General features: G+C 35.7%; 1 protein-coding gene and 1 pseudogene across 1 annotated transcript in view; both read right to left on the bottom strand.

The window, feature by feature from the left end:
• Positions 1 to 12,383, bottom strand: part of CNTNAP4 (contactin associated protein family member 4) — a 288,841-nt gene that overhangs the window by 156,678 nt on the left and 119,780 nt on the right. The window lies entirely within an intron of this gene.
• LOC108305823 lies at positions 5,500 to 6,285 on the bottom strand (annotated as a pseudogene).

Genomic DNA, 12,383 nt, shown 5'->3' with positions numbered 1-12,383 from the left:
ATGAGAGTTATGCATACCAACTAGAAAGGCTAAAACTGAGGGAAAGAATAAAAATCTAAAACACAAGAAAATTGATAATACCAAGTACTTTCAAGAATGTGGAACAAATGGAATTTTAATATACTGCTGTTGAGAATATAAATTGGTATAATTTCCATTAAAATCATTTTGTATTTTCTACTAAAGTTAAATACATACATTTTTTATGAGTTGGCAATTTCACTCTGAAGAATGATGTACCCAATTCAAAATCAGGCATTTTACCAGTTAGCAAAAGACATGCATGTGTGTACATAAATATTTTCGAAGCATTGTTTATAATTTCCCCAAAGTATAATTCACATGTCCAATTATAAAATGAATTTTAAAATACTGCTCTATTTTTAAATTATATTTTTTAACATGGATGCTTTTCATAAGCATGAAGCTAACCCAAGGAGCCAGACAGTTAAAAGTTTATATAGTATGATTCCTTCTGTATAGGCAAAACTAATCCACGGCAAAAGAATTCATAATCATGATTATTTGGTGGGAAGAGGGAGGTAGTAGTGAACAATAACAGCATGAAAGTTACAATAAAATGCTTGGTCTAAGTATTTTACATACTTACTTAATATTTACATACTGTTTTCACTTTTTGATAATCCAATGAATTGCATATACATTTAGGCTTTTTGTATTTTTCTGGATGTGTATTGTCTTTTATTATAAAAAGTTACATGAAAATAAGCATGCTAACTATGAAAAGGAAATAGGTCCTTGGCACTTTAAAAAATAGTTCAGTGAAGACAATCAAGATTTAAATTTTGCATGTATTTATCCAAAAGCAAAAAGAGAAGACTTTTGAAGAATACCTCATTAAAATTCTATTTTTCACTTTTGTGCTTTTTTATAGATCATTAAGAACACTATGAGAAATACCTTTCAATTCAGATTTTAGATATCATATAATTTATCATGCATTATACCATAAAGAGCTCGATTAGCATCTCTCATTTTACCATTAATATTACTAAGAATAATGGCATTCTTATGACCATTACCATTAAAATCCCTATTGTTCAGTGCTGAAAGAAAACTACTGAATTCCCCATTAGAGACATTATAAAATTTAAAGTAAATTATTCCTCACTTACCTGTATATTCTATTAATGTTTTTATACAGTCATTCTAATATACTGATCAGACTGCTTCAAAATGTCATTTATTAAATAAATTGCTAATTGTTTTCCCAAATGGAAACTTAAATATGTGCCTTAGAAAGAGACTCAAAATCAACAAACATTTCTAAGCAAATTAAAATAAATATCCAGTTTATTATACTTAATTTGAAAAGCTAGAATGTTTTAAAAGTTTGGACAGAGTTCAATCAGCCCTTACTGTTTCTTAGAGTTCAGAGCTGATGACCCTCATTATGGCCTCTGAAGCCATATATTATTTAATGTATATTAGTAATGCTATTATATGTGTATGAATGTACATTAACGTATACTTCATATTGTAATGTATATTGTGACGTATATTAGACACTATATACCTTATTTAGCTGAAGACCACTGTATGTTTATGTAGATTTTAACCTATTCTTTCATGGAAGCTAGACACTGGGAAAATCTCAGTAACCTCTGAGATACTCCTAATTGTGATATTAAGATTTAGGAAATACAAAAATTAATGATCTCTGTAGTATTATTTTTTAAGTTGCTGTCAACTTTAAATTTTACCAAACTTTTTAGGATACATAGACAAATATATGATACTGTGTTATTTTGGGTTATTTGACCTTCAGGGTCTGTACAATTTAGTCACACAACTAGTTTCATTATAAAGTCAAAAGAGAGTACTTTAGTAATAATGTCATCAGGGCTTAACCTACTCTTCACAAAGACAAACTCATCTGGGAGCAGAGGGTGAATAAATGCCTGCAGCAGACACTGTTTTAGACTGGTGCAAACTGTTTATTTCAATCAATAATAACACCTGCCCACTTGCATTACCTTTTGAAACACTGCCAGATCTAACAAAACTACAAAACAAACCAGTAAATGGCTCACATACCCATGGGTATATTGATATAGATAAATGGAACAAGAAGAGAGAATACTTGAAGGCTTTAATACATGTTCTCCATTTTTAATGCTAGGATGTCTGAAATTTTGGAAATATTTCTTCTACTCAATACAGATGACAAAAACTCATTTATTTCATGTTCAAACAAATCTTCCTAATCTTTGTAGGCAACTTTTTTCAAGCACCAAAAATCATTATTACAGCAACAAGTGAAATATTAATACAGCCTCCAAGCCCTTTTCATAAAGAGAAATCAAGTATGCCCATCCAAATATTTCTACTGGAGACCTTAGTATGACCTGGTAAAAAAACAACCAAACAAAGAAGACAATCCTGGCTCTTAAAAGATGGGGATCCATCCCTTAACAGCTGGAAAATCTTGAATCAGATTCCTAAACCTCAGTTTCTTTATCTATAAATTGGAGATAAGAATACTTACTTCCAAAGTTTGATATCCAAATTAAGTAAGATGAAGAGATTAACATCTGCCTACTTCGTAACAAGCCTCAATAACATGCAGTTGTGATTGTTGTGTTGTGTAGTGATTAAGTCTTCACAGATGGCACACTGTTACAGACAGTTTATGAGTCTGACTCTGAATCTCATTACTTGAGTTTAACATCCAAGTCATCCAGCTAGAGAGTAAAAAGAGAAATAGTAACGCCTCTCTATGTACTTTGATCAAAGTGACAACTCCATTTGGGGAATAAAGCCAAATAATTACTTGAATGTAGTAGACAATATTTTTAACCTCAAGACAAAAGATATCAAGAAAATACTTCCTAGAAAAGTTACTTCAACAAAATTAGTTTTAATTTCTTTAATGCAGAGTTTCATTTTCTTTTAAACTAGTTTGCCTTTGCATATAATTTTTTGGAAATTATACTTCAGCCATCGTAATTTTAGCACCATGTAGCAACCAGAAGTTCCTAAACATCCGTATGGTTTCTGTTTCAATCCAATTTAGAATGTTTGACTAACATTTTTAAATTATTTTAAAGGTAATATACATAACTTTTATAGATATTTGTATGCATCCTCTTGTCAGTTTATAAAACATATTGCATGTGATTTTAATGACGCTGTATAAGTACTTTAAATTCTGCTTAATTTTAAGAAACTACATTATTCATAATATATAGAATAACTTTAAGTGCTTCTGTGAGGAACCAGATAAAATGCTTGGCTGCTCCCTATAGATTAAAAAAATTAAAATAAACGTATCTGAGGGTGAATTCTTTAGCATTCCAATGACAAAGTAATGAGGCTTATTATTTTACACTTAAATGATATTTTTCTTAATGCCATATGTAGTGTAAAAGCTGCTGTGCCATACATTCAAATTTTCTTTTGAATTCTTCCACAACAGTCACAAAATCTTAGGCCACAAATGTATAGTAATGAAACAAAGAATAACAGACATAATGACATTCTGGATTTGTTCCCACAAAAGGTTTGAAAATCGTGGATCTGCAAGAATAGGAATAAGCATCTTCTCTGAATATATGTGCCTTTAGCAATTCCTCAGAGACTCAAAGCAGGTAGTAGATGAGGTAACACTACACAGAGAACATGTTCAGAAAACGGACTCTGAAATCAGCAGTCTTTACTACGAAATTCTCTTTTGTATTATATTGAGGTCTTTGGAAATCTGTAGTATTTTTTTTTAAAAAAAGTAATAATAAAATGCCATTTTCCAGTTCACTATTGAAAATTTGAAAAACAACTGCGTACTTGATGGTGCAAATAAATTATTGTTCATTTCTTTAGGTTCCATTTTAAGGAAAACTCTTACCTTTCAGGAACTTGCACACAAATATTTAAGGATAAAAAGCTAGGAACTTTTACAATTTGCCTCAAAATAATACAGAGCTTGGGCAACATATGAAACAGTTCCACGGGGGGGCCATAGGGTTGATGGTTGGGGCCCAGGAATGGGTACAACAGGGTTTGTTTTGCTACTCTATCTACTTGTATGTACCTAGTAAAATGTGGGTATAGGTTGTTAATTAACTGTTAATTAACAGACAAATTTATATTAGTTCTACGTAAGGAGCTTAGTAATGTACAAGCTATTATATGCCTTTATAATATTTATTTACTTATCACAGGTACAGACACCTCAGAGGTACTGTGGATTCAGTCCCAGACTACCACAATAAAGTGAATATTGTCATAAATTTCATCACATGAAGCTTAAAAGTTTGAAATAACTAGAATTACCAAAATGTGACACAGAGACACAAAGTGAACACATGCTGTTTTAAAATAGCACCAATAGTAGCTAGAACTACAGGCATGAGCCGCCACACCCAGCTAATTTTTTTTTTATTGTACTTTAAGTTCTGGAGTATATGCGCAGATCACACAGGATTGTTGCATAGGTACATACATGGCAAGGTGGTTTGCTGCCTCCATCCCCCTCATCACCTATATCTGGCATTTCTCCCCACATTATCCCTCCCACCCTCCCTACCCACAGCTATCCCTCCCCGGACCCCCCACAACAGACCCCAGTGTGTGATACTCCCCTCCCTGTCCATGTGTTCTCATCATTCAACGCCCGCCTATGAGTGAGAACCTGCGGTGTTTGATTTTCTGTTCTTCTGTCAATTTGCTGAGTATAATGATTTCCAGATTCATCCATGTCCCTACAAAGGACATGGACTCATCAATTTTTATGGCTGCATAGTATTCCATGGTGTATAAGTGCCACTTTATCTAGTCTATCGCTGATGGGCATTTCGGTTAGTTCCAGGTCTTTGCTATTGTAAACAGTGCCATAATGAACATACGTGTGCATGTGTCTTCATAATAGAATGATTTATAATCCTTTGGGCATATATCCAGTAATGGGATTTCTGGGTCAATTTCTATTTCTAGATCCTTGAGGAATCACCACACTGTCTTCCACAATGGTTGAACTAATTTACACTCCCACCAACTGTGTAAAAGCATTCCTTTTTCTCCACATCCTCTACAGCATCTGCTGTCTCCAGATTTTTTAATGATCGCCATTCTAATTGCTGTGAGATGGTATCTCAATGTAGTTTTAATATGCATTTCTCTAATTAGTCTAACCTTTTTTCAAGGTTCTTAGTTTCTTTGCACTGGGTTAGAATATGATCTTACAGCTCAGAGAAGTGTGTTATTACCCACCTTCTGAAGCCTGCTTCTGTTTGTCAAATTCATTATCCATCCTGTTTTGTTCCCTTGCTGGTGAGGAGTGGGGATCTCTTGGGAGAGGAGAGGCATTCTGGACTTTGATGATTTCATTCTTTTTGCACTGGTTTCTTCCCATCTTCATGGATTTATCTATCTTTGATCTTTGAAGTTGGTGATTTCAGATGAGATCTCTGAGTGGATGTCCTTTCTGTTAAAGTTGGGGTTATTTCTCCTGTATGAGGCTTTTTTTTTTTTTTTTAACAGTTAGGTAAAGCATTTTATTGTTGCAAAGCTTTAGAATATTGGCCTTGCATATTCTTGGCCTCCATGGCTGCTTTATTAAAACTTGAAAATCTTCCTTGCTTCTTTTACAGATTTCGCATTTGCAGGAGGCTTCCTTGGGCGCCAGGTTGCAGAAACTTCTTCACCATGGGCAGGTTGCCGATTCTGGTTTTCAGGGCCTGCAGCAGAGGGAAACTGGAGATAAGGCTGGGGTTTAGCTCTTCCACAAAGTAGAGAAGTTCCACCAGCTGAATGTCAGCCCGGCTCAGCTTGTTGCCAATAAGGTAGTCTTGTCCGTGGCTCTTTAACACTATTTCGAAGGCAGGGAAATAGCGATTTTTTGTTTTCTCTTGGATCAAGGCAATTTTGGCATCTTTTTCCTCAGGTCAGCATAAGGGCAGAAGAAGGATCATTTCATACAAATCTGCCATACCTTCTGTATACATATCAATCAACGCTCTCTCCTTTATGTTTTTCCCATAGAGGTCGTATTTCCTGGCATTGTAGTTGAGAATGGCTCTGCTCTGCACCAGCTCCATCCTGACAATCTCAACCGTTGGCACTTGCTGTAACATCAAATACCCATCAATTCTTAACTTTTCCAAATCCTCTGCCGATTCTAGAAATTTCTCTTCAAACTCCATTCCAGCTGCAGCCAAGAGCCACCGGATGGGCTCCATTCTGCCCCGTGCGTTGAAGTAGTGAAGCTTGGGCTTCCCCGCCATGGTATCAGTCCTGGGTTTCTCTAATCAGTCCAGCAGGTCTCAGTTCCGCTCCTCAAGGCCACCGAGGCTTTTTTAATACACAGAGATGAGTGTGCCACTTAAGACGGTCTGTCCCTTGTCTGCCTGTGGAGGCGCTGCTCGGCTGCCTCGGTCTCAGCCCGGCTGCTGTTCATTCTTCCCTTGGTTTCTGCTGTCCCCCGTGAGATTAGTCCGCCTCCCTACTGGTGGCGTCTTTCCTTCTGCCGAGCTGGCTCGTCCTGGTTGGAGCTCAGTCTGATGTGTTAACTGCGAAACTCTCCCGTGATAGGGCTTCCGCTTGCGGATCTTGTGGGCATGGGACCTGTCTCCCCAGCTCCCTGCTTTCAACTCCCCCTCCTTCTGTGGGACAGGGCTGTATTAGTCATGGGGTGAAGCGCCGTATCTGAATCGGAGTACCGAGGGGATGAAGCCCCTGATCCTCCGTGCCAGATGCACTTCGGGGTAGGACGGAGCTCCCCACTTGCCTCAGCTCGCCCTCTTTGGGCTACTCTCACCACCTTTTTTGAGATAATCCTGCTGTTCAACTGGTCCCTTAGAAATGAACACGGTACCTCGTTCAGAAACACGGAGACCAGACTCATTCTGTGTCTCACTCGCTGGGAGCTGCACTCCCGAGAAAGCTCCCTTTAGGCCACCTTGGCGGAAGTCCTTTTTTTTTGTATTTTTTGTAAAGACAAGAGTTTCGCCATGTTGCTGAGCTCAAGCAATTCGCCTGCTCCTGCCCCACAAAGTTCTGGATGACAGGCGTGAACCAATGAAACTGGCCCAGCTTAATGACTCTTAATGCAGCCAAAAACATATTTCATTTAGTAATCGAGAATGATTGTTTCATAAAATTACCAGTTTATATATGTCATATCCTTTAGCTATGTAAAAATAATTGGAGATAATTTACATGTGATGAATATCTTAAAAAAAAGTTGACCCCTGCACCTCATGGTTTTGAACTCTGAGGGTCCATTTATATGAAGGTTTTCTTCTGTCTCTGCCACCCGTGAACAGCAAGACCAACCCCTCCTCTCCCTCCTCCTTCTCAGCCTACTCAACATGAAGACAATGAGAATGGAGATTCTATGATGATTCACTTTCAGTTAATGAAGAGTAAATATTTTTTCTCTTCCTTATGATTTTCTTACAATTTTCTTTTCTCTAGCTTATTTTGTTGTAAGAATACAATATATAACTTATATAATATACAAAATACTTGTTAATAGATTTTTTATGCTATCAGTAAGGCTTCTAGTCAACAGCAAGCTATTAGAAGTTACCTTTTTTGGGGTGTCAAATGTTATACATGAATTTTTCATTGCATGGGCTTCCCCTTCTCCCTGTGTTATTCAAGGGTCAACTAAAATTTATTTAGAAATTGATGATTTGGAAAGTTCCAATTCCCTGTTTTATTTTGCATAGCAATTATAGTGATCAAATCTAAATAGCTACAGGGAAAGAACAATTACAACACTTGCATGGTTTTAAGATAGTCTCTAGAATAATGTAACCTAATGTTATGTTTGATAGCAAGGGTTAAGTGTTTATAGAGTCATACTGAAAACAATTCTATCAATGAGAATCTCATTAACAACTACAATACAGCAATCATAATTCTGTATCATTTTCTATTCAGACTTCAAGATATTAAATGATTTCTTCATTTGAAATACATGCATTTATCATGCATTTATGACAAATACATGCATTTTTCATATGTTCTTTTTTGAATATATTCAATTTAAGTTTACAACAAATAATTGTACATATTTATGGGGTACAATGTGACGTTTTGATTTTTGCATGCACTGCAGAAAGAGTTAATTGAGCTAATGAATATATCTATCATCTCATTAGTTACCATTTTTATGTTATGAAAATATTAAAAATGTTATTTTAGCAATTTTGAAATACACATTACATTATTAACTGTGGTCACTATTCATTAGCACAAAGCCATTATCATAAATTCTGGAGATCTCACAATGTGAGCATTTATATAAAATTCACAATTTTTATATTAAATTTTTAGTTTTTATGTCTACTAATTTTATAAGCAATTTCACATATTATTCATTGCATGTACACAAAGATGTTGACAGAATCTTATGTAAAGACTCTATGTATTAAGAAACTTAAGAGCAATTTATCAAGTTTTCAAAACACTCAATATGCTGAGAGCTTAAAATTCAGAACCTTTGTTAGCCCTACTTTACGCTGTTTAACTTAAGAAGTAGAATAATGTTGTATTAAGAAAGTTCAGTGGAGAAAGAAGTCCCGGTATAGCTCGTGTGTGTGTGTGTGTGTGTGTGTGTGTGTGTGTGTGTGTGTGTGTGTGTGTGTGTGTAATAGCATTGCTTTATTGTTTTCTTTGAGTTTAAGAGGTCACCAAACTAGAGTAGACTGGGAGTGGGGTTTATTATTTGTATTTATCTTCAAGGAAATATATATTCTGAAGCTCCTGATTATTTTGTTATTGCTATATCTTTTGTTTTATTTTTTAATTTTTTTGACTTGTTTTTTTCTTTGTGCCTTTACATTTACCTTTTTAATTTTGTGTCAAATTATCATACAAAATTTACTTTGCTGAAACTTTTTTAAACTTTCATTTTAGGTTCAAGGGTACATGTGCAGGTTTGTTATATAGTTAAACTTATGTTGTACAGATTATTTTGTCACCCAGGTACTAAGCCTCATACTCAATAGTTAATTTTTCTGCTCTTCTCTGTCCTCCCACCCTCAAGTAAGCCCCAGTGTCTGTTGTTCCCTTCCTTGTGTTTATGAGTTCTCATCATTTAGCTCCCACTTATAAGTCAGAACATGTGGCATTTTCTTTTCTGCTTCTGCATTAGTTTGCTAAGGGTAACGGCCTCCAGCTCCACCCGTGTTCCCAAAAAACACATGATCTCATTCTTTTCTTATGACTGCCTAGTATTCTGTGATGTATATGTACCACACTTTCTTTATAAGTCTGTCACTGATGGGCATTTGAGTTGATTCCATGTCTTTGCTATTGTGACTAGTGCTGCAATAAACATTTGTGTGTATGTGTCTTTGTGGTAGACTGATTTATAGTCTCCTGAATATACACCCAGTAACTGGATCGCTGGGTCAAATGGTAGTTCTGCTGTTAGCTCTTTGAATAACTGCCATACTGTTTTCCACAATGGTTGAATTAATTTAGACGCCACCAACAGTGTATAAGTGTACCCTTTTCTCTGCAGCCTCACCAACATCTGTTATTTTTTAACTTTTTAATAACAGCCATTCTGACTGGTATGAGATGATATAACATTGTGGTTTTGATTTGCATTTCTCTAACGATCAGTGATATTAAGATTTTCTTGTAAATCTGTTTTCGTTCTTTGTAGATTCTGGCTATTAACCCTTTGTCAGATGGGTAGATTGCAAAAATTTTTTCTCATTCTGTTGGTTGCTGATTCACTCAGGGGAGGAACAGGGTGAGGTGGGGAGTTGGGGAGGAATAACATGGGGAGAAATGCCAGATATAGGTGATGGGGAGGAAGGCAGCAAACCACACTGTCATGTATGTACCTATGCAACAATCTTGCATGTTCTTCACATGTACCCCCAAACCTAAAATGCAATATTATATATATATATATAAAAGCTTTTCTTCATATGCTTGTTAGCCACATATACGACTCCTTTAGAAACGTGTTCATGTCCTTTACCCACTTTTTAATGGGGTTGTTTTTTTCTCCATCCAAAAACAACAGAATATATGTTCTTATCATTGTTCCATGGCACATGCCACATACTCTAAAATTGATTGCTCAATTGCACATAAAACAATCTTCAGCAAATGCAAAAGAACCTAACTTATACAAAACACACTCTCAGACCACACACAATAAAAACAGAAGACTAAAAAAATCACTCAAAACTATCCAATTACATGGAAATTAAACAACATTCTCCTGAATTACTTTTGCATAAATAATGAAATTAAGGCAGAAATCAAGAAGTTCTTTGACACTAATGAGAACAAAGATACAACCTACCAGAATCTCTGGGACACAGCTAAGGCAACAATTCATAGCACTAAATGACCCATCAAGAAGTTAGAAAGATCTCAAACTAACAACCTAACATCACAACTAAAATAATTAGAGAAGCAAGAGTAATTCGGTCCCAAAGCTACCAGAGACAAGAAACAACCAAACTCAGAACTGAACTGAAGGAAATCAAGACACAAAAAGCGATTCAGAAGTTCAATAAATCCAAGGGCTTGTTTTTAATAAGATAACAAAAATTAGTAACACAGGTTGCTAGACTACTAAAGAAGAAAAGAGAGAGGATCCAAATAAATACAATTAGAAATGACAAAGGGGATATTTCCACCAAGGCCCACAGAAATAAAAATAACCATCAGAAACTACTATGAACACCTCTATGCACACAAGCTAGAACTAAATGAGAGATGGCTAAATTACTAGACATATACACCTTCCAAGTCTAAACCATGAAGAAACTGATTCCCATAATAGACCAATAATGAGCTCCAAAATTGAATCAGTATTAAATAGCCTACCAACCAAAAAAGGCACAGGACCAGATGGATTCACAGATGAATACTACCAGATGTACAAAGAAGAGCTGGTACCATTCCTACTGAAATTATTCCAAAAAACTGAGGAGGAAGGACTTCTCCTCAACCCATTCTATGAGGTCAACATCATATTGATACCAAAGCCTGGCAGAGACACAATAAAAACAGAAAATTTCAGGACAATATTCTTGATGAACATTGATGCAAAAATCCTCAACAAAATACTTGCAAACTGAATCCAGAAGCACATCAAAAAGCTGAATCCATTACAATCAAGTAGGCTTCATCTCTGGGATGCAAGGTTGGTTCAACACATGCAAATCAATAAATATGACTCATAAACAAACTAAAGACAAAATCCACACGATTATCTCAATAGATGCGGAAAAGGCTTTTGATAAAACTCAACATCCTTTCACGTTAAAAGTCCTCAATAAACTATGTATTGAAGGAACATACTTCAAAATAAGAGCCGTTTATGACAAACACACAGACATTATGGTGAATGAGCAGAACTGGAAGCATTCCCCTTGAAAAACAGCACAAGACAAGGATACCCTCTCTCACCACTCCTGTTCAACATAGTATCAAAATTTTGCCAGAGAAATCAGGCAAGAGAAGGAAATAAAAGACATCCAAACAGGAAGAGAGGAATTCAAACTATCCCTGTTTGCAGATGACATGATTCTGTATCGAAACCCCCATAGTTTCAGCCCAAAAGCTCCTTCAGCTGGTAAGTAACTTCAGCAAAGTTTTAGGATACAAAACGAATGTCCAAAATCACTAGCATTCCTATACATTAATAACATCCAAGAGCCAAGCCAAGAGCCAAATCAGAAATGCAATACCATTTGCAATTACCTCAAAAAGAATAAAATACCTAGGAATACAGCTAACAAGGGAGACAAAAGATCTCTACACTGAGAATAACAAAATACTGCTCAAAGAAATCAGAAATGACACAAACAAATTGAAAAACATTACATGCTCAATAGGAAGACTCAATATCATTAAAATGGCCAAACTGCCCACAGCAATGCATAGATTCAATACTATGCTTATCAAACTACCAATGATATTCTTCACAGAACTAGAAAAAACTATTTTAAGATTCATATGGAACAACAACAAAAAAAAAGCCCAAATAGCCAAGGCAATCTTAATCCAAAGGAACAAAGCTGGAGACCTCATATTACCAAACTTCACTGTAGTACTACAGTGCTACAGTAACCAAAACAGCATGGTACTGGTACAAAACAGACACACAGACCAGTGGAACAGAATAGAGTATCCAGAAATAAGGCTGCATACCTACAACCACCTGATCTTTGACAAAGCTTACAAAAATGAGCAATAAGGAAAGGAATCCCCATTCAATAAATGATGCCAAGATAACTGGCTAGACATACACAGAAAATTGAAACTGGACCCCTTACACCATATACAAAAGTTAACTCAATATGAGCTAAATAAAGATTTGAAAGTAAAATCCAAAACTATAAAAGCCCTTGTAGGCAACCTAAGCAATACCATCCTGGACA

Source organism: Cebus imitator, unplaced genomic scaffold, assembly GCF_001604975.1.
Source record: "Cebus imitator isolate Cc_AM_T3 unplaced genomic scaffold, Cebus_imitator-1.0 Scaffold66, whole genome shotgun sequence".
Taxonomy (NCBI): Eukaryota; Metazoa; Chordata; class Mammalia; order Primates; family Cebidae; genus Cebus; species Cebus imitator.
The sequence above is the reverse complement of the archived record's forward strand: the minus strand, read 5'-3'. Positions and strand labels throughout refer to the sequence as shown.